The sequence below is a fragment of the Dasypus novemcinctus genome, chromosome 7 (genome assembly GCF_030445035.2).
Source record: "Dasypus novemcinctus isolate mDasNov1 chromosome 7, mDasNov1.1.hap2, whole genome shotgun sequence".
NCBI classification, from domain to species: Eukaryota; Metazoa; Chordata; class Mammalia; order Cingulata; family Dasypodidae; genus Dasypus; species Dasypus novemcinctus.
This window is the reverse complement of record NC_080679.1, coordinates 97,359,666-97,383,351: the sequence shown is the minus strand read 5'-3', so window position 1 is coordinate 97,383,351 and position 23,686 is coordinate 97,359,666. Positions and strand designations below refer to the sequence as shown.

The window sequence follows — 23,686 nt, the reverse complement described above, 5'->3', positions numbered from 1 at the left end:
AAGCATCACATAAATGCCAATTTTCACTCGATAGTGAAAACGGAGTAGGTAGACTGATTATGGATTCGGAGGATGTAGCTTTTTTTTGTTCCCTAGGTGTTTGCAGTCTGGCTTTAAAAGAACAGGGAAGGGAAGTCGACTTGGCCCAATGGATAGGGCATCTGCCTACCACATGGGAGGTCCGCGGTTCAAATCCCGGGCCTCCTTGACCCATGTGCAGCTGGTCCATGCACAGCGCTGATGTGCACAAGGAGTGCCCTGCCACGTAGGGGTGTCCCCCATGTAGGGGAGCCCCACGCACAAGGAGTGCACCCCTAAGGAGAGCCGCCCAGCGCGAAGGAGGGAGCAGCCTGCCCAAGAATGGCACCGCCCACACGGAGAGCTGACACAACAAGATGACACAACAAAAAGAAACACAAATTCCCGTGCCACTGACAACAACAGAAGCGGACAAAGAAGAACATGCAGCGAATAGACACAGAGAACAGACAACCGGGTCGGGATGGGCGGGGGGAGAGGGAAAGAAATAAATCTTTAAAAAAAAAAAAAAGAACAGGGGATACCACTATAAATAGGGTTGCTACTTTCTGCTACAGCACCTTCCCAACAACACCCTCCCAAACACAGCCAACCTTTGAGGTAAGGAAAAGAAATTAGGGAAAAGGAGTTGCCCTGGCCCTATTCTTTAATAAGTTCTGTGTATTGCTGCTTAAGTGGGACTAACTGGTTTTTGACTTTCTGACTTCAGTGGGCTCAACAGCAGAGTTGAGGCAGAGATGTTAACCACAGGAACCATGTGGGTAGGTGGCAGTCCTGGGAATGCAGTGACAAATGTGTTAGCAGTCTTGTGGTTCATGTTGCTAACTGAATAAACTTCCAAATTTCCAGGCCCAATCATGAATTGGCGAGTCTACTTTATAATCCAATGCCCTTCAAAATCCCAAATCTTGAGGCAGGAGTAGGAAAGTCTGACATTCCAATGAGAGATACAATGTCTGACACTGGGAAGCGTATGTGGCTCAAACAAGTGAGCTTCTGCCTACCACATGGGAGGTCCCAGGTTCAGTTCCCAGTGCCTCCTGGAGAAGACGAACAAGATAGCAAGCTGCATGATGGGCTGGCATGGCGAGCTGACACAACAAACGAGATGATGCAACAAGGAGACACAAAAAGGAAACACAAGGAGAGACCTAACAAAGTACGGAGTAGAGGTGGCACAAGAGATTAAGCACCTCTCTCCCATATGGGAGGTGCCAGGTTTGGTTCCCAGTGCCTCCTAAAGAGAAGACAGACACAGAGCATACAGTGAATGGATACAGAGAGCAGGTAGCAAGCGCAAACAATGAAGGGGCGGAAATAAATAAATAAAATAAATCTTAAAAAAAAAAATCTGACATTGTCTTCGCAATATTACAAGCAATAGCTCAGTGCCTTGTGAGAGGCAAGAACTTTCTTAAAATGGACTATTTTATTTGTATTCCCTCCCTTGCTACAAAAGTGATATAAGATAACTTTCAAAAATGCATTCACTCTATTAAGATGCACCAAATATGGATTAAGACTGTCCTTGCTGGACAAACCACCAATGTTACTTTCTCTCAGATTAATCATTAGAAATTTCTCTCAAGCTTGTTCCCTCAAGTATTTCTGAATTTAAAATATCAATAATAAACTAAATTCTCCAGGATATTTTTAAACCCTATTAGAGCAATATGAATAAACATGTTCAGTGCTATGAAGGACAGATTTCAGTGAGGATGTCAACCTCTAGAAGCAGTTTCCTGAGCGTGTAAAGTGACATGCCCTGGGCACTTGAGATTGCTCAGACCATATGTGGAGTATTACATCTTACTATGGACACAATAGCCTTTGGACTATGGCCAACAGAAATAATGTCAAACAGGGTATGGGCTATGCTTTCTAATACAACACTGAACAAGTAAACTCTACCACATGAGATCCCTTCAGAAAATTTCATCTGGAAAATATTAACTGAGTGTGCCAGGAACCTCACTAGATGCTAGAAAGTAGCGGCCATGACCTCCAGCCTCAAGGCAAAGGCCCTGGGCAGGGCGGTCGGTCGTCGTTCGGGTGTGTCTACCTCGAAACGCCTATGACGGACTGTGCCACTAGATGGCACTCGTAGACCATATTGCATGCCTGCTGACTGCCAGTTTATTCTTGGGGGCAAACTGTAGGCTCCCAAGTACTTACTTAGGGTCTTCTTGCCTGGGCTTCTGTACTGACACCTTCTTGATGAGTCACATCAGAGAATCTTGGTTTAAGCAGAAATCATGACAGTCCTCCCAACCCCCTTGCAAGAGTGCTCTGGGGTCGATGCTGCAATAACACACTTATTATACCTGGCAATACAACGAGGCCCTCTCCTTCGAGTATGAATCTGTGAAAGAGTTTGTCCAGCATTCTGTATCCCACTGATTGACAAACTGAGTCACTCCAAGGAAAAGAAATCTTCCTCCAGTCCAAACCTCCAAAACAGACACTGCTGACATTACGTAGGAATCATGCTCTTCTTGAGTCTCTGTAAAGCCTAGGACCGCAAATGCTTACATGAATTCTTGTTTTGCGGATTTCAAGGCAGAAAGAGAGGTGAGAAATACATGCTAACACATTTTGCAGTATTCCATGAGCAACTCAACGATGTGACATGATCTATGTTTCTCTTAAGGTCTTGCCTTGACCAAAACCACCTCGCCCCTCCCAGGTGAGGGCACAGCGATTAGGATGATAATTCCTAGGAATGGGAGGGAGAGAAAGGCCTGCAGAAAGGAGGTGCTGTACCAGAAGAGATTCTTCTTCTCCCAGCTGGTTGAAAGTCAGCCAGGGCAGCCAAGGCATCAGCAGGCCTGTGGTGCCGCTGCTTGCCCCTCATCCTTGGAGCTGCCTGCCAAACACTACAGCAGAGAGCTGGCAGAGCCCCAACCTGCAGGGAAAATCAAGCCAGGCTTCAACATCTGGATGTGAAAGGCATCGACCCCCAAAGAGGCCAAACAATGCAGGGCCCTGGGAATCTATTCAGCGTTCATGCTGGCAGGAAAAATGGGAGGATGAGAGGGGCCCCCAAAGAAACTCGTGTCAGGAACCTACTGTGATCTACCGTGTTTTCTTTGGGGGCGGGAGGTGGGAGGGCCGGTGGCTTTCATAGATCCTGCTGATGGCAAAGTTCCCAGTTTTTCAAAGCATCAAGGATGCTTGCCTGTGAAGGCAACACAGAACAAATGGCCTTCTAAGGCAAGGGGTTGGTGAGCTTGTAATTCTGGAGTTTGCAAATGCTCATGCCAGAGTAAGCACAAGTTGCTGGGAACAGCACTCCCTGGCTTTCCAAGCTCTGCTGCCTGCCTTTGGTCCGATAAGTCAAATTGCTGAAGGCAACAGAGGTTTGGCTGATGGCAGACCAAGCCCTGAAGTGGGGTCTGATTGCAGGTAGTGAGTGTGCTGGGCAGAGATGATGAGCACTCAGGACAAAGGCTGCCACCCAGGCCCTGAATCTGGCTCAGAGAAGCAGGTGGAAAAGAGGGAGGGAGCAGCCAGAGGGATATAAGGGGAAGGGCGGTTCTTGCCTCAGCCCTGCTATTTTCCTTTTCCCAGCGTTGTTTCCTTCAAAGCATTAAGGGCAGGCACTGAGGCTTCCATTTCTTCTTGAATCTCTCCACACAGGAGGCAAGCAATTAAAGGCAGGACCAGCTGCAAGCTCAGTCCTTTCCAAAGACTCACAGAAGATGAGAGGTTGCCGCAAGACCGAATCTTACAGAGAGGCACAAAGGCCTTGAGAGGTGCTGTGACTTGGGTGAGGTCACACGCACGATAGTGGCAAAGAGGGACAGGAGCCCAAGCCTGCTGTCCCCCAACCAAGATCACTCTCCAAGCAGAAAAGAAACTCACACCCCCACACCAAGAAGACATGATGAGACATCCTCACTGTCTCCGGTGATGACTCCCTGCCAAACCCTTGTTCCAGAGCTCTGGACTGATAGAGAGGAAAGGGTAATAAATTAAGATGGAATTGGAGTCCCTTGTTTAATTTATAAGGGAGTAAAAGTTTTTCATGGTTTAGTTTTTTTTTTAATTTCTCTCCCCTACCCCCTGGTTGTCTGCTCTCTGTGTCCATTCCCTGTGTGTTCCTCTGTGTTCTGCTTGCATTCTTGTCAGCGGCACCAGGAATCTGTGTCTCTTTTTGTTGCATCATCGTGCTGCATCAGCTCACTGTGTGTGTGGCACCACTCCTGGGCAGGCTGCACTTTTTTCATGCGGGGTGGCTCTCCTTGTGGGACGCACTCCTTGCATGTGGGGCTCTCCTCTGCAGGGGACACCCCTGCGTGGCACAGCACTCCTTGCACGCATCAGCACTACGCACGGGCCAGCTCACCACACGGGTCAGGAGGCCCTGGGTTTGAACCCTGGACCTCCCATATGATAAGTGAAAGAGCTATCATTTGAGCCAAATCTGCTTCCCTATGGTTTAGATTTGAAAGCTAATATTTCCTTGTGTTTGAAAAAAAACATCAAGAAACATAGTTTTCCAATCTCTCTACCTATTTAAAAATCTTATTATCACCCAAAACTGAACTCAAACCTTTCTCTGACCAGACTTTTGTAGAAAGCCTACGTTTTCCCTACTCTACGTATTTGCCAAATAGCAAATGAATTCCTAGAATATTCTTAGTTGTTTGCACATAAGCTTTCTCTCATCTTTCCACCTAGATTGTTTGCTCTTCGAGGATAAGGGCCTTGTTTTATTCTTCTTTCTATCTCTTAATGAAAATACCTGATTGATAATTCTGCCCATGGTGACATAAGCACTGAGCCTGAACATATGTAAAACAGCATGCTTTTTATTTTTTTTTAAAGAATTTAAAATGCAGAATAAGGAGCAAAAGGAAGGTAAGTACCTGTGCATACCTAAAGCATAAATCATTGACAAAGATTAAAGTTCCTTAATTGTGCTAGGGCAATGAATATATTTTCTTTCCAAAAATAATATAGATTCTAATTCCACATTCTATTTCTACAAAAATTATACTTGCCAATAAATATGGCTCCCTGTTTTCATTGCAGCTAAAAAGGAATGTGACATTTATGGGTTATATGAATAAATTAACTGGAAGATTTTTTAAGTATCAAAAGTACCAAGAGGTCTAACCCATTTACTAGTTAAAAAGTAGAATTTTATACATCGGCTGTATCTGAAGTTCATGATTCTCCAATCTCAGAGTATTTAACTCCTACATTTTACAAAGACATCAGTAGCATATAGAACCTTTAAATGTATAAATCCCTAAACTGAATCTGGCTCAGATAAGAACTGAACCAAAGCATATAGTGCCATGCCTCTCCATGGTCTCTTATTTCACTGATATTTCCTTCATCTATTTAAATTCAAAAAGAATTTTTCAACATTCGAGGAATATTTAAACCTTACCTAAATATCTGATCCTTTTGTTGATGCCCAAATGTGCATCTTGCCAGTGCCAAGTGATGGTAATTAACCCCTTGCTGATGTTTCTGTGAAACAAATTGGTATTTTCAGGATAATTTCCTAGTGAGAAAATGTCCATATAAAGAAAACTGCATTATGATCAAATACCCATGCTGGTCATCTCAGCAAAGCCCTGGAAGACCAAGGTAACACAGCGGAGATGGCATTCCCCAAGCCTGCCTTTCAGGCAGAGGCCTCTGACAACCAGAGCAGAGTTTGATGTTCCATAGAAGGAAGACAGCAAGGATTTCAAGCTGAGGTAAAGCCCTTCTGGTTTCTCTTGACACACTCCTGACATTCAATATAAGGATTCTCAGACAATAAGGAAGACAGATGATATTTCCCTTCCCATTAGCTAGTCCCAAAGTATTCTTTTTTTCTCTTTGGAATTTCTCCCTGCAGAATCCTTTGTGCACAGATAGGTTTGTGTTCTTACGTTCAAGAATCTGTTTAACAAACCATGAATTTATAAACCACCTTCATTTTTAGTTGGAGACATTTCCAGGCTAAGGAAAAGGTCAATGGGGGACTATATCTCTAAGGGGGGCTATAAACTTCTCATTAAATTTGCCACGGGTGACTAAATCCAGTTAAAAATAACAACTAGATTAATAAGACAGTTGGAAGAAACATAGAAAGTAGGCAACTGGCTAGGGATGGAGGGAACATGATCACTGGTTATGAGAGAGTTTACTAAAACCACCATCATGGAAGATCTGAGTTTTGATAGTAGACTGGGGCACAGGGGCTTCACAAGAAGAAAGAAGAGTCTGGGAGATTGTTATTGAAAACACCTCCCCTTCCTTCAGTACTTCTCTGGTTTTCTGAAAAAGATTCAAGCAACAGCTGGCTTTTCTTTGTTCCTCCAATACCATCAAAAATGGAGATATTTTGCAAGTGTTCAGCATTATTGGAAGGAATATTTGCCTGGAAGTCAGAAGACCAAGTGTTAGTACCAATTCTCCTATTACTTCTATTAGAACTCCAACTCCATGAGTTCAGGGCCTTTGTCTTGCTCACCCCAAGACCCCCAGCACTTGAGAAAATGTCTGGCACTGGATAGTGCTAAATAAATATTAGTTGAATGAATGAGTAAACTAAACTCTATATCATTTCATCACTCTTCTAGCCAAACCTCACCCCAAATGCAGGGCTGGAGGGGGTGAAATGCTTCAGAAGCAATGATCTCTTGCACCAATACCCAGGCTCAGCTCAATGACTTTATAAGCGACAAAGACTACTTACTACTGGAATGGTAAGAAGGTAGAATACTATTTTAGGGCCCTTTTCTAACTAATCTGGGGTTGTCAGTAAGGTCTCAAGGAGCACCCAGCTTCTCTTTCCTTCCAACCCTAGGAATGTTTTCCAATTCCATTTCCTTTCATCCATCTGCTTCCTCTCCAGGCCCTATTCTGATATGTCCAAGGTTTTGTGGGTATTGGACTGATTTACCTGAGCTCCAGTTCTCGACTTCTTCAGGCTCGGACTTAAGATAAGCCGTGAGCATCTCAGGCCTCTGCAGTTCCCTGGGTGAGTCCTACAGACCAGGAGACTTGCTCTTTGTGAGGGCAGGCTGAGGTCACAGCAGCTAGACTGAGAGTACCACTGACCCAAATTACCAGATAAATTTACTATGCTATTTACTGCTCATATTGTGTGGCCATCTGCTGATAGCAGATAATCATTAGAAGATGATCAAGAGGGGGAAAAATGGTATTTTACATCTTAGGTTGCCCCATCTAATTGAAAGTATTAATTTTTTTTTTACCTTCACACTTAGAATTTAAAGTGTGTGTGTGTACATATGTACAGCTACACATACACCTACTTGGGTTTTTACATATTTGTGGGAAAGTATCAAGAATTCACTTCTTTCTTTTGTCAAATATATTAACAGAACTTTTTCAATTAAAGAGCCACATCCATTTTTCAAATATTGAACTGTTAAACTGAGACATCATCTCCTTTCTTAGGTTTCATAAACATTTGATCCAATCAGATTTATTCAATAAAAAAAAAGACAATTGAATTACATGGAAAAATTAATGATGTAAAATATACTAAAAACAAAACTCCTCTCTTTGAAGTATTGAGAATATGTCAATATTACATCAAACATGCTGAGGAACTTTCTATATACAACCTATAATACAGAGTTTAGAAAAGAAATCACTATTATGACCAGATAAACAACTTACCAAGCACCTCATAAAAACAGAAAACATTTAAAGGCCACATGCAAATAAAATTTGCTTAAAAATGAAACATTCCATGGGATTCATCAAAATAAACTTTTGTACATCGAAGGACATTAACAAGAAAGTGAAAAGACAACCTAAAGAATGGGAGAAAATAGTTGCAAATTATATCTCAAATAAAGGTTTAATAACCATATATCTGATAAAAATTATATAAAAAATCCTACAACTAAACAACAAAAACAAAAACAAGCCAATTAAAAATGAGGAAGGAAGTGGGGGTGGCTCAAGCAGTTGGGTGCCTGCCTACCACATGGGAGGTCCCAGGTTCAGTTCCCAGGGCCTTCTAAAGAAGACAAGTGGGGACTGCGCGGCATCAGCTCTTCAAACTGGAGTTATGGCTCCGCCGCCTTCGTCGCCACCATGAGTTGCAACTACAATGATGAACTGCGGTTCTTGGAAAAGATCAACAAAAACTGCTGGAGGATCAAGAAGGGCTTCGTGCCCAACATGCAGGTTGAAGGAGTTTTCTATGTGAATGATGCTCTGGAAAAGTTCATGTTTGAGGGGTTAAGGAAGGCCTGTCGAGGTGGTGGTGGTGGTGGCGGCTTCCTGCCAGCCATGAAACAGATCGGCAACATGGCCGCCCTGCCTGGGATTGTTCATCGATCTATTGGACTTCCTGATGTCCATTCAGGTTATGGGTTTGCTATTGGGAATATGGCAGCTTTTGATATGAGTGACCCTGAAGCAGTGGTATCCCCAAGGGGTGTCAGATTTGACATAAACTGTGGTGTCCGCTTGCTAAGAACCAATTTAGATGAAAGTGATGTCCAGCCTGTGAAGGAGCAACTTGCCCAAGTTATGTTTGACCACATTTCTGTTGGAGTAGGATCAAAAGGTGTCATCCCAATGAATGTCAAAGACTTGGAGGAGGCCTTGGAGATGGGCGTGGACTGGTCCTTGAGAGAAGGCAATGCCTGGTCTGAAGACAAGGAGCACTGTGAGGAGTATGGAAGGATGACCCCAATAAGCTGCAAGCTGACCCCAATAAGGTCTCTGCAAGGGCCAAAAAACGAGGCCTTCCTCAGCTGGGGACCTTAGGAGCAGGCAACCATTATGCAGAAATCCAGGTTGTGGATGAGATTTTCAATGAGTGTGCTGCTAAGAAAATGGGCATCGACCACAAGGGACAGGTGTGTGTGATGATCCACAGTGGCAGCAGAGGCTTGGGCCACCAAGTAGCCACAGATGCACTGGTAGCTATGAAAAAAGCCATGAAGAGAGACAAAATCATAGTCAATGACTGCCAACTGGGTCCCGAATCGCTTCTGCTGAGGGTCAGGACTACCTGAAGGGAATGGCAGCTGCTGGGAACTATGCCTGGGTCAACCGCTCTTCCATGACCTTCCTAACCCGTCAGGCTTTTGCCAAAGTCTTCAACACAACCCCTGATGACTTGATTCTACACATGATCTACGACGTTTCTCACAATATTGCCAAAGTAGAGCAGCACATGGTGGATGGAAAGGAACGGACGCTGCTGGTGCACAGGAAGGGGTCCACCCGTGCATTCCCTCCTCATCACCCCCTCATTGCTGTTGATTACCAGCCCACGGGACAGCCTGTACTCATTGGTGGCACCATGGGAACCTGTAGTTACGTTCTTACTGGCACGGAACAGGGCACGACAGAAACCTTTGGAACAACCTGTCATGGAGCGGGCCGTGCATTGTCCCGAGCTAAATCACGACATAATTTAGATTTCCAGGATGTCTTGGACAAATTGGCAGATATGGGGATTGCAATCCGTGTTGCCTCACCCAAACTGGTTATGGAAGAGGCTCCTGAATCCTACAAGAACGTGACCGATGTGGTCAACACCTGCCATGACGCTGGAATAGCAAGAAGGCCATTAAACTGCAACCGACTGCTGTTATCAAAGGCTATAGGGCCTTGAGCAGGTCATCAGACCCCACTTACCCTCACCAGCCCTGACGTGGACATGGACAGAGATACTCTTCAGGCATCACATGCAAGAGACCTGACAGTTTCCAAAGTGTGCAGCTCTAACTGTCCATTCCAAAATGCCTGGCAGGAGGCTCCTGCTTTCAGGAGCTAAAATAACCTTCCTGGAGGAGTCTCATTGCCCCATATTGAAAGAGATGCTTCCTTCTTTCTTGTTCCACAGATTTTTTGGAAAAACTCTTAGGGGGTGAGGGTGGGTCAAGAAACTGCCTTATTTGGTCATACAAGTCTTCAGTCATCAGAATTAATTTGTTTACACCAAACTCTCTTTACATCCTGAGAGGTGTCATGGAAAACATTCTATTAAATAAGAAAAATTTAGAATGTTTCCTTTCTTCCCTCCCTTTGTCCATTCAGCCACCCATGTACCCACCTAACTTATTCCCCCCACTGAGCAAAATCCTAAATACCTATCTTACTTGGGGGTCCATTGAGGAATAGAGTGTGTGTGGAGGTGCAGGAACAGGGGCCCAAAGGGGAAAATAATATTTTATAAAACTTGCTACCCTTTTCATTCTAGATACAAGGGAGAGTTTTTATCTAATTTGCAAAATGGTATCTGCTGGTATATGTCATTACATAAGCCTGACCTCTCAAACTTCTAAATAATGCCTTACATAGAATAGGAGAAAACCTTTATGTTATGCTGAATATCTTTCCATTTTTTGATTGAGTTATTATATATAAAAGCACTAAATGATCACCAATGGATGTTAACGATTGCTCTGTGTTGGCAGGTAGTCTTGTGCCACCTAATCAGATTTCATGTTACATAATGTGTTATCTACAAGTTGTTAAAGGACTATAGTTATAGGCTACTCGGGCCTTAGTTGAGTCTGAACAGCCAATAAAATAGAAAAATCTAGTAAAGTTACAATAAAAAATAAAGAAAGAAAGAAGACAAGCAAGACAGCACACTGATGCAATGAGATGACACAAGAGGAGACACAAGGAGGAGACACACCAAGAGACACACCAAGCAGGGAACAGAGGTGGCTCAAGTGATTGGATGCCTCCCTCCCACATGGGAGGTCCTGGGTTCGGCTCCTGATGCCTCCTAAAAAGAAGACAAGCAGAACAGAGAGCGCACAAAGAAAAGAGAGAGCAGACAGTGAACGCAAACGAAGAGGGGGGAGAGAAAGAAATAAAAATCTTCTTTTAAAAAATGAGCAAATGCCTTGAATAGACATTTCTCCAAGGAAAATTGTCTACAAATAGACAATAAGCACATGAAAAGATGCTCAACAACATTAGCCACTAGGGAAATGCAAATCAAAACCACAATGAGATACCACTTCACACCCTCAAGGATGGATATTATTTTAAAAATAGAAAATAAATGTTTGTGAGGATGCAGAGAATAGGTTACCCTTGTACATTGTTAGTGGAAATATAAAATGGTGCAACTGATATGGAAAACAGTTCAATGTTTCCTCAGAAATTTAAACATAGAACTACCATATGATCTGGTAGTTTCACATCTATGTATATATCTTTAAAAACTAAAAACAGGAACTCAAACAAGTACTTGCACATCAATAGTCATAGTAGTAATTATTAGAACATCATTCACAATAGCCAAAAGATGTAAGCAACCCAAGTGATGGATAAACAAAATGTATTATAGGCATACAATCTGATATAACCCCAGGCCTCCTTGATCCATGTGGAGCTGGCCCACGCAAAGTGCTGATGCATGCAAGGAGTGCCCTGCCACACAGGGGTGTCCCCACATAGGAGAGCCCCATGCGCAATGAGTGCTCCCGGTAAGGAGAGCCACCCAGCACGAAAGAAAGTGCAGCCTGCCCAGGAATGGCGCCGCCCACACAGAGAGCTGACACAACAAAAAGAAACACAGATTCCCGTGCCACTGATAAGGATAGAAGCAGTTACAGAAGAACACACAGCAAGTGGACACAGACCAGCAGACAACTGGGGGGGGGGGAGAGAAATAAATTTAAAAAATAAATAAATCTTAAAAAAAAAAAAAGAAATGAAGTTCTGATACATGATACAACATAGAAGAAACTTGAAAGCATCATGGTGAATAAAATAAGCCAGGCACAAAAGGATAAATAATGATGATTCAATTTATATGAAATACCTAGAATATGAGAATTCACAGAGACAGAAAAGAGCTTAGAGGTTACCAGGGCCTGGGGGAAAGGGAATAGGGAGTTATTGTTCAATTGGAACAGAGTTTCTGTTCTGGGTGATGAAAAGTTTCAGTAATGGATTGGTAATGTAGTACAACACTGTGCAAATGTAATTAATGCCACTGAATTGGACACCTGAAAGTGGTAAATACGGGAAATTCTGAGTTGTATAATTGTTACCAAAATAAAAGTTGTGTTTAAAAAAAAAAAATTTCCTAGCATTTCCCTTTGCATTATCCAACATGCTTTGCTCAAGTCATTTTCTCAGGCTGGAACACCTTTGCCCCATCTCTGCCAGCTCAGACTAGGCCACCATCCCCACGAAACCTTTGCCACCATAACACATACAAGACCTCCCACACCCCATTGTTGTCACTGGCCTTGTTTCCAGTAAGAGACCATGACACCCCAAGACAGTTTTATCGTTCTTCAGAATTCCCAGGGAGCGGATGTGGCTTAAGCAGTTGAACGCCTGCTTCCCATAGGGGAGGTCCCGGGTTCTCTCCCAGGTGCCTCCTAAAAACAAAAAAAAAGTAAATAAATGAATAAACAAGTTCAGGGGAGCCAATGTGGCTCAGTGGTTGTTGAGTGCTGGTTTCCCACATTCAAGGTCCCACATACCTAAAAAAAAAAAAAGAAATCCCAGAGTACCTTGCACTCAAAAAGATCTCAATAATAAAAGTTTATCAAATTGAACTGAATTGAAATATGTTGAAGAGATGAAGAGATGGGGTGGGGGGAACTGGGTGGAGAAAAAGGAAGATATGAAGCAAGTGTATAAAGCCATATTGTTCTGGTTCAGGATTTCAGGCCAGAAAAACCACTTTTCCACCATGTAGCTATTCCCAGCACTTAGACCTAGATGAACACATAAATATACATGGGTATGGAGGGGTATAATTTGCCAAAAATAATTTGTTCAGTGTCTTCACAAAGCAGATGTGGTCTTAAACTATGTTTAAAAAAAGTAAAGATTGAGAAAGAGAATCTGGCCCAAGCAGACTGACAAGTAACTCACCCTCCCTCCCCTTCACACATTCCTCCATCTTCCCTGGTCCGTGAGCACATACTGGGCATGTCAGTCCTGTGGTCCACAAGAGTCAAATGGCACCTTTTCCACATTACCCCTGGCTACAGAGCCTAGAGTTCTAAACACAGTGGCTTGCACCTGACAGGGGTTCATTCAACATTTGCAGATTTGTTGTAAAGGAGAAAAATACAAGCACTAAATGAAATGATTGATTGATTGACTGATTTGGGACAGAGGTTGGAGGAGAGCAGAAAAGTTCTCATAAAAAAACTAGAATGTAGGCAGATTAGATATCAACAAACCTTTTTTTTAAATACAGACTTATTTTTTTATTTATTTCTCTCCCCTTGCTCACCCCCCACCAGTTGTCTGCTCTCTGTGTCCATTCACTGTGTGTTCTTCGGTGTCTGCATGTATTCCTGTCAGCAGCACCCAGAATCTGTGTCTCTTTTTTGTTGAGTCATCTTGCTGCGTCAGCTCTCCGTATGTGCGGCACCACTGCTGGGGCAGGCTGCACTTTTTTCACACCAGGTGGCTCTCCTTACAGGTGCACTCCTTGTGTGTGGGGCTCCCCTTAGTGGGGGGCACCCCTGCGTGTCAGGGCACTCCTTGCACGCATCAGCACTGCACGTGGGCCAACTCATCACACGGGTCAGGAGGCCCAGGGTTTGAACCGTGAATCTCCCATGTGGTAGGCGGATGCTCTATCCGTCGAGCCAAATCCGCTTCCCAGAAATCAACAAGTCTTGATCTAAGAATCACTGAGAATCAATGAAGCGATGGGAAACGTCTATATAACTTCTATTATAACAGGAAAAATAAGAAAGCATGTCATGTACAAATAAAATCAAACCTAAGTGGTTAGATTTTTAAATAAAACAGAAATGAGTTTTCATGAAGGAAACAGCAACTGTTTTTTCTGGGTACTCTCCATAAAATATATATATATATATATTTTTTAAAGAGGTATTAGGGATTGAACCCAGGGCCTCATACATGGGAAGCAGGCACCCAACCACTGAGCTACATCCACTCCCCAATGATGGTTGGTTTTCCCATTTATTTGCTTGTTTTAGGGGGTCCCAAGGATCCAACCAGGACCTGATGCATTGGGAAGCAGGTACTCACCTCTTGAGCAACATCTGCTCCCCAAAAGTATATGTTTATATTCTACGGTTTGTCCATTCAGGGGAGGCTAGAACATTCCAGAAGACAGAACATCCATTTTCTCAGACATGAGCACAGGTAGGAACAAAACCAACAGCTTCCTCCCAGAGAAAGCCGCAAATTAGAAACACAACATAGTCTGGGGCTCAGCGAGTTAAAATGAGGGTAAATTACAAAAATGTTAAAGCAAACACCTCTGGCCTGGAGCAATTGTACAGATCACTTAGACGATTATTTTCTTTCCATGATTTCTTCTCTAGTGCTGTGGCTGGTTTCAACTTGACTGCAGCAAACAGCACAACCCATTTTGACCCTTTAAAAACCTCTCACCCTTTAATCTGACTCCCGCTCCATTTCTGGTTTAATTCACCATGACTCTCCCAGTGCTATCTATTCCATGCCACACTCCAAACACTGGAGGCCTACATCTAAGAGACTCCTTCTTTCTGTCTCTTTAACATGTCACCCTAGGCAGAGTCCTCTGATGAGAGCAGTTAAAATATGCCTGCTGGGCTGCAGATTGGAAAAGGAGATGAGAATGCTGCCTGCTTTTCATCACACCTCAGCCTCTTAAATAAAATTAATTAACCCAGAAATTCTGTCAGTTTATCATCTCAGGCAGCTTGCCTGAGCCCCGGGTATCTAGACTAAACTGTCTTCAGGAGCTACGCCACCCAGTTAGGAAAAAGGGTCTCCCCGTCTGTCCTCAGCCGTGGGTACTGAGCTTCTGGTTAACAGAGATTAGGTGGAAGCAGAGGGAACACCACCATCCCAAAATCCTCAAGGTTGAGGAATGAACAAATGTAAAGGGGGAAGGCAACTATGGACTAAAGAACACTTATTATTATTTTAGTAATGGAAGAACTTGTAACACTGCTATAAAGGCAGTAGCCACCAGAGGTTCTGACGGGGGGAAGAGAGAAGAATAGGTGTAACGGGGCATTTGGGGACATTGGAATTGTTCTGCATGATAGTGCAATGACAGATACAAGTCATTGTGCATTTTGTCAGAACCTATTAAATTGTGCAGTGCAAAGTGTAAATCATAATGCAAACCACAGACCATGCTTAGAAGCAATGCTTCAGTATGTGTTTAGCAACTGTAACAAATGTACCACCCTAATGAGGGACTTTAAGGAGGAAATTGTGTATGGGCAGTATATGGGAATCCCTTATATGTCTTTTTTTTTTCTTTTTTTTTTTAAATCCCCTCCCCCTCCCCTGGTTGTCTGTTCTCTGTGTCTATTTGCTGCGTCTTGTTTCTTTTGTCCGCTTCTGTTGTGGTCAGCGGCAGGGGAAGTGTGGGCGGCGCCATTCCTGGGCAGGCTGCACTTTCTTTCGCGCTGGGCGGCTCTCCTTACGGGGCGCACTCCTTGCACGTGGGGCTCCCCTACACGGGGGACACCCCTGCGTGGCACGGCACTCCTTGCGCGCATCAGCACTGCGCATGGGCCAACTCCACATAGGTCAAGGAGGCCCGGGGTTTGAACCGCGGACCTCCCATGTGGTAGACGGACGCCTTAACCACTGGGCCAAGTCCATTTCCCTCCCTTATATTTCTGATGTAACATTTATGTAATCTAAATCTTCCTTAAAAATAAAGAAAAAATAAATTAAAAAAAAAAAAGAAGAGATTAGGGCAAAGCAAGGTTTCTCCACCACCTCAGCACGACTGACATTTGGGGCAGGAGAATTCTTTGTGGTGAGGGGCTGTCCTGTGCATTGTAGGATGTTTAGCAGCATCCCTGGCCTCTACCCATCCCTGGCCAGTTGCATTCCCTCAATGTGACAACATAAAATATCTCCATACATTGACAAATGTTCCCTGCAGCCAAAACTGACACCAAGTGAGAACCACTGGAGTAAAGTGAGAGTCAACCCCACCCACTGCCATCAGAAAGTTCAGTCTGAACACTCTTCCCCACCATGACTCCCTACCTTCCAGGGACATTTATTAGTTCCAGGAGGGACCATGAGCAGGCAGTCAAGCAGGAACCAGGATAAAAAGGGTGAGAATTTGCCAAGGAGGAAACCCATCGGCCTCCACTTCAATCCCCAAGCCAAAAGAAGGAAAGGGGAAACACCCCTGTCGCCCAACTATGGAAGAAGCCAACAAGCTAGTACTTGACTGGCCAGTCTTCCCCCGACACCTCAACACCTCTTTTTTGCCAGTGAGATTTAGCCACGCCGAGAGAGCAGGGTGAGAGTTGTCTGTAGGGACGCTGGCCTGCACCAACGCAAGAGAAGATCTGCAACCCTCCGGCTAAAGAACCCTGGGTAAGCTATTTAATTTTTCTGGATTTCTTTTTCCTCAGCTGAAAATAAAAGAGCCAAATCTTTGAGCTCTTCTCTGAGGCTACTTCTAGATCTAAAGTCCTACTGTTTTAGGTGCCAAGTGCTTGGGGTGAGGAAAGGAAAGGAGGAGGGTGGACACAGAGGCAGAGCAACCAAGAAGACGCTGGAATATTCTCAAGTGACTGATGTGCACACAAGAGAGAAAGGGGAATAAACATGAGCTTGTTTTTAAGGAAAGTCAGGGAAGCTAAGAGTTGCCCAGTATCAAATGCAATTTCTAATATATTAGGAAGGATTACTAAGAGGTGGCTTTGGTATTTTTCAGTGCTCCCTACATCTTCACCCATTATAACTTGCTCTTCTGTTCATACCTTGATACCTCTCCCCCTCCACCTGGATGCCCTCTCTCACAATGTAAAGCCTTATAATTCCTTCTTTCTCCCTATATTTTTCTCATCTCCCTTAATTTCTTTTCATTCTCTATGATTTTTTTTCCTCTGTGGCTCTCTCACTCCTTCCTTCCCCCCTCCCTCCTTTCCTCTTTCTCCCTCTCACTGACCTTCTTCACCACAAGAAGCAAGTAGGTCACCAGCTACAGCCCTAGATTCTGGCTCTTGGAATATTTAAATCTATAGAAAGAAAGTAAAGCTGTGTCCTGAGAGACGTAACTATCACATGTAACAGCAAGGGGCATGCAAATGTGCAGGCAGCGAGCATGCTAAGCTCCTGCTTTATAATGCTTGATAAACAGGGAGCCATTTCATTGCTTGTAAAGGACTCGAGTTATGAGCAGGTTGGCCTTGCAAAATGACCATTACTAACCAAAGGGGAGGAAGCCCCAGCAAGGGCCAAATATGTCAATTTGTTTACAAGGCAGTTGTGTCTGAAACAGCCAAGCCACACATAGAGGTGGGGTGCCCAAATGTCTTAACTGGGCCTGAAGAACCTTAGTATGTTCTCAGTATGTGCTTGCCTGTGCCGTGTGGACCTGTCTTTGCCAAGCTGAACCTGCCTTGGCCAAGATGGCACTGTTCCACGACGCAGCAGGCTGGGTGAAGGCCATGGGTTCCTTGGTGCAATACGGTATCAGGATAGAGCCAGGAAAATGACTTTTCAAAGGAACTCACCATGCAGAGCCTGCTGCCCATCATTTAGAGACCAGGAAATCGAACATTCCATGGCTCTCCCATACCCAGTTCCAAGGCTCATCTTCCCCTCAATCCTTATCCCACACTGAGTGATCAAAATATTATCCCTTGCTATTTATGAAGAGAACATAGCCTTTAAAGGAGGGCTTTTAAATTTACTTTAAATGAGCCAAATCAGCACAACGGAACACATACAAAACCTCTAATCAGTCACAATCAAAGAAAAAGAGATTTCCTGGAGAGTAACAGCCAGATGGGAAGTTAATAAAGTGCAGACCATTAACATTCCACTAACACTCACAGCTTTTTGAACAAGCAAATGGGGCCAGGTCCAGTAGAGAAAAATGCAGACACCCGCTTTTTCTTCAAAACACAGACACACAGAATGACATGATGTAAAGACAAGTGAAGGCTGAAGAAGTTTTAACTAATCAGGTGTTTTTCCTTGGTTGGTCCCCATCTGTATTAGTCAGCCAAAGGTGTGCTGATGCAAAATACCAGAAATTGGTTGGTTTTTATAAAGAGTATTTATTTGGGCTAGGAGCTTACAGATACCAGGCCATGAAGCACAAGTGACTTTCCTCACCAAAGTCTATTTTCAAGTGTTGGAGCAAGATGGCTGCAGACGTCTGTGAGGGTTCAGGCTTCCTGGGTTCCTCCCTTCCAGGGTCTTGCTTCTGTTTCCTCTGTGAGCTTACTTCCCAGTGCTCCAGCTTAAGGCTTCAGCATCAAATTCCAACATCAAAAACTCTAACATCAAAAAACCCCCAACTCTGTCCTTTGCCATGCCTTTTATCTGTGAGTCCCCACCCACCAAGGGGTAGGGACTCAAAGCCCTAATGACATGGCCCAATCAAAGCCCTAATCATAACTTAATCATGCCCAGGTACAGACCAGATTACAACATAATCTAATATCTATTTTTGGAATTCATAACTGTATCAAACTGCTATAACATCCCTACCTAGCTACTCTAGCTTTCCCTTTGGCTTTCTATTATCAATGTTCTTTGTTTGTTTGTTTTGTAATCGCTTTTTTGAGATATGACTGACACACCATACAATTCACCCATTTAAAGTATACAATGCAATGATTTTTTAGTATAGTTGCAGATATGTGCAAATATCACTACAATTTTACAATATTTCCATAATTCCAAAGAGAAACCTGTACCCCTTAGCTGTCATCCCCCATTTCTCTCATTTCCCCCAACCCTAGGCAACAACTAACCTACTATTTAGTTCTATAGTTTTGCCTTTTCTAGACATTTTATGCAATATATGGCCTTTTGTGTCTGTCTCATTTCATTTAGCACAGTGTTTTCAAGGTTCATTCATGTTGTAGCATGTATCAGTAATGCAATCCTTTTTTTTTCACTTTATTTTTAAAGGTATTTTAGATTACAGAAAAGTTACATTAAAAATACACGGGGGGTGGAGGAAGGATGTGAGTTAATGTCTGTAGGGGTGGAATCTGTGATGAGCTGGGGTAAGTATGAGCACAAAGAAGGGACAAAATGGGGGCAAGGGGTTACCTTCGGGTGGGGTTTTCTGGGTTTGAGGGGGGCTGGGGATGGGAAGAGGGGTAATATGGTCCAAGAAATAGGTGGGAGGGAGGGGCAACATACAAACATGGGAGAGTGCCAGAAGTTCGTTGAGAACTAAATGTTGAGTAAAACATATCAAAGTATAAGTAGAAGGGTTACCTGGTTAGGACGCTCAGGGGGTATGGTCTGATGTGGGACGGACTCCGGAGGGAATAGCTGAAGGCTCATTTTGCCAAGGTGGGTTCTACCATTGGGTGGGGTGGACCCATATCCTGGGGAAGACTAATGCCGTCGAATAGAGAGAACTGTATCTCTCGTGAGAAAGGACGGCTCCCAGGGCATTAGATTGGCAGGCGTTGTGGGCCCTAAGGGGAGGGGAAAATGGACGTGCAATGGATGGAACAAAGGTAAATAAGGGGGCAAAAGAGGAGTTATGTGAGAGTACACGAGGATGAATATAAAACAGCTAATATTACACCAAAAACATATAGGGGACAACAGACTAATAATGAAAACCATAAGACAAAACATAGGATAACTAAAAAATTTAGAAAACTGTACAACCTAAAGTATGGACCACATAGTAAGCACAAATGTTACCTTGTTTGAAAACTACAGTTTCGGAATCTGTACATCAGTTTCAGGAAATATGATATGAATAAGTTAAAAGATTATTGCTGTGGAAGGGAAAAGGTTTTATGGTGGATCTGGGGAAATACTGTATATTGTATATATGAATTTTGGTGATCTAAGACTCTTCTGAAGCTGACATTATGTTGGGATTCACTTTACGGGAAGTTTTGGATCACAGAGTGGTTCAACAATGGCAGCGGAGGAATACTGATATGGGATGTTATTGACAGGATATATATGGTTGACAGGGAGTTATACAGGGCATATGCCCAGGGTATATGGTAATGTCTATATATACTCATAGTGGAAACAATTAAAAACAACAGCTGGGGGGGATACTGGGCTCCTGGCCGGGGGGGTCACTGTTGTGGGCCCTGGGAGAGCAGCGGCAATCCTCCAGGTGCAACGGCAAGAACCAGGAAGGAAGGAGGGCCCAACAGTGGGCTCTTGATACTAATGGCTACACTTTTGAGCCTATGCACCTGCAATAAGAACAAGGCCTAGAGTAGCATTGTGCCTGGGGGTTTCCTCCTGACAGCCTTCATGTTACTCAAATGTGGCCACTCTCACAGCCAAACTCAGCGTGTAGATGTGATGCATTCCCCCCAGCGTGGGACACGACACCCGGGGATGAGCCTCCCTGGCACCGAGGGATCACTACCACATACCAGCTGAAGAAGCAACTAGAAAATGACCTTGAATTAAAGATTCAATGCGGAACAGCAGAATATACCTGTCTACATATAATAACATGACTTCGGGAAGCAGTTTGACCTAATGTAAGGGGGAAATGGAAAGGAGAAATGAGATTATAAGGCTGTGAGTCTCTAAAAAAGAGTCTGGAGGTTGTCAGAAGGAATACCCCTATGTACAACTGAACAGAGTCTAAGAGACAGATAAGGTAGATACAACCCCAGGTATTGGTTCTTTTGAGGGATAAAGAGACCCACGGGTTCTATGGTCATGGCAGAAGGGGTTCACTGCCATGACAGATGGCCCTTCTTTGGAGCTGGTGTTTCTGCGTGATGGAAATGGAATCAGAGGGGATCTCTTTTCACAAGACTTGCATGCTACTTTATTGGAATTGTAGTTGGTGCTGGGTTTAAGATATATGTAGGGGATTTGAATCTCTGGACTGATAATATGACACCCAGGCCCAGAGCCTCAACAGACTTCAGCTCCTACACTTTGACTTATTGGACTTACTCCACTCAGCTAACATGGAGTTGAAGAAGGTCAACCACCACAACATGGAGCCTAGCGTGTCTACAACTAGAAGTGGGAAGAGTGCATCCAGTACCCATGTGGAATCTAAACCCTCACTTGACATAGGTGTGCAATGGACACAACCAATCCAATGTCCACAGAGAAAATGTGGAATGGGTGTGGGAACGGTAGCCATGGGGGCTGCTGGGTGTGGGGAACGGGAGGAAGAGATGAGATGTGGAGGCGTTTTCGGGACGTGGAGTTGTCCTGGATAGTGCTTCACGGACAATTACGGGACACTGTAGATCCCCCCAGGGCCCACTGGATGGAACGTGAGAGAGTCTGGGCTATGATGTGGACCATTGACTATGGGGTGCAGTGATGCTCAGAGATGAACTTACCAGGTGCAATGGATGTATCACGATGATGGGAGAGAGTGTTGCTGTGGGGGGAGTGGGGGGCGGGGGTGGTGGGGTTGAATGGGACCTCATATATATTTTTTAATGTAATTAAAAATAATAATAATAAATAAATATTAAAAAAAAATACAGAGGATTCCCATATGCCCCACCCCCTCCCCCTCGCACTTTCCCACACCAATAACATCTTATATTAGTGCAGAACATCTGCCAAAATTGATGAACAAACACTGAAGCATTGCTACTAATCACGGTCTACAGTCCACACTATGGGCTACACTTTGCACACACAATTCTATAGGTTTTGACAAAATGCACAATGGCCTGTATCTGTCACTGCAATATCAAGCAGAACAACTCCAATGACCTAAAAATGCCCCGTGTTCCACCTAATCTTCCCTTCCCCTCCCCCAGAACCTCTGGTAATCACCATCTTTACATCAATGTTACAAGTTCCTCCATCACCACAACATCAAGTCTACTTTGGTCCATGGTTGCACTCCCCCCCTATGCCCCACATTTGCCCATTCCTCAATCTTAAGGATTCTGATATGGTGATGCCCACTCTGTTGCAGACTGAGAGGAGGCTTAGATCTTATGGGGCATTCTTTTTTTTAAATGGCTAGATAATATTCCATTGCATGGATACACCAAATTTCATTTATCCATTCATCAGTTGATGTACAACTGATGTTTCCACCTTTTGGCTAATACCAATAATGCTGCTAGGAACATTCTTTTGTGTGGACATATGCTTTCTTTTCTCTTGGGTATATAAATAGGAGTAGAATTGCTGGATCAAATGATAACTCTATGTTTAACCTTTTGAGAAATTACAGAATTATTTTCCAAAGCAGCCATACCATTTTACATTCCTACCGGCAGTGTTTGAGGGCTTCCATTTCACCACATCCTTGTCAACACTTGTTATCTCTCTTTTTTATTATAGCCATCCTAGTGGGTATAAAGTAGTATCTAACTGTCATCTTGATTTGCATTTCCCTGATAGCTAATGATGTTGAGCATCTTTCCATGTGCTTATTGGCCATTTGTATATGTTCTTTGGAAAAATGTCTATTCAGATCCTTTGCCTATTTTTTAATTGGGTCTTTTTAAATTATTGATATGTAAGAGCTCTTTATACAGTCTTGATATAAATCTCTTATCAGATACATAATTTGCAAATAATTTCTCCATTCCCTCGGTTGTCTTTTTTTTCCCTGATGGTGTCCATTGATACACAAAAGACTAATGTTGATGAAGCCAAATTTATCTGTTGTTTCTTCTGTTGCTCTTGCTTCTGGTATCATATCTAAGAATCCACTGCCTAACACAAGGTCCTAAAGATTTTGCCCTATGTTTTCTTCTTAAAGTAACACAAAGTTTTTAATTTTGATGAAATCCAATTTATCCATTTTTTCTTTGGTTACTTTTGCTTCTGATGTCATACTTAAAATCAACTTCTTTTTAAAACGAGCTTTTGTTAAGCTTATGTTGCTTAGTGTCAGGCATTGAGTCTTTTCCATGTTTGCAGCAGGGCATCTCCTTGGCCTAACGCTCTCGTGTACATGTGCAGGGCTGAGCACATCACATAGCATGTGAGACATGAATGGGTTTTCACACCCCACTGAGTCCTGCTGCTCTCTGATTATGACTATGATTATTATTGAACACTCACAAGTCTACGTAGGCTTTTAAGCTTCTGGAGGCTTTCAAAATTATTCATTAATCCTTATAATAGTTTTGAAGACTTGGAAAGAAGGTTATTTCCCTCCTGATTCCAAGATAGGAAAACAATTAAGAAGCTGTTACAAAAAACTTTCTTCAAAGGAACTCTAACTTCTGCAGTTCTCTAGCTCTGACAAAAGAGGAAGGAGACAGAAATTGGACAAAGAGGCATAAGAGTTGTCAAGGCACACAGCAAGTGAGGGGTAAATGATGTTATATTCTTACATCACCACTCACCTGAATTACCATCACCACCTCTTAACATGGTCTCTCCTCATGACTACCCTTTTGATGATCCACCACACGTGGCCAGAGTGATCTTATTTAAATATCTGGTTATACTAATTGGCTTATCAGTGCATGTAAGACTTTTCAGAATCTGGTCTCCAACTGCTTCTTCAGCTCATTTTGTACATTATTTCCCATGTTTCCCAGACTCAAACCTCATCAAATTTCTCTCGGTTCACCAAAATCACTGGACCCCTGAAACATCCTTTGCTCTGGAATTTTTTTTCCTTCTCCCATAGCCAACTCATGCATGAAGACCCAGACAATGTTATCTCCCTGGTGAAGTCCTCCCAACATCATGAGGCAATTAATAGCTTCTATTTTTCTGACACTCTAAGCATTTTCTA

The 23,686-nt window shown here is 43.4% G+C and overlaps 1 protein-coding gene and 1 pseudogene across 2 annotated transcripts in view; one reads left to right on the top strand and one right to left on the bottom strand.

Annotated features, from left to right (window-relative positions):
• Positions 1-23,686, bottom strand: part of CACNB4 (calcium voltage-gated channel auxiliary subunit beta 4) — a 275,941-nt gene that overhangs the window by 212,913 nt on the left and 39,342 nt on the right. The window lies entirely within an intron of this gene.
• LOC139439366 (RNA-splicing ligase RtcB homolog pseudogene) lies at positions 8,111-9,693 on the top strand (annotated as a pseudogene).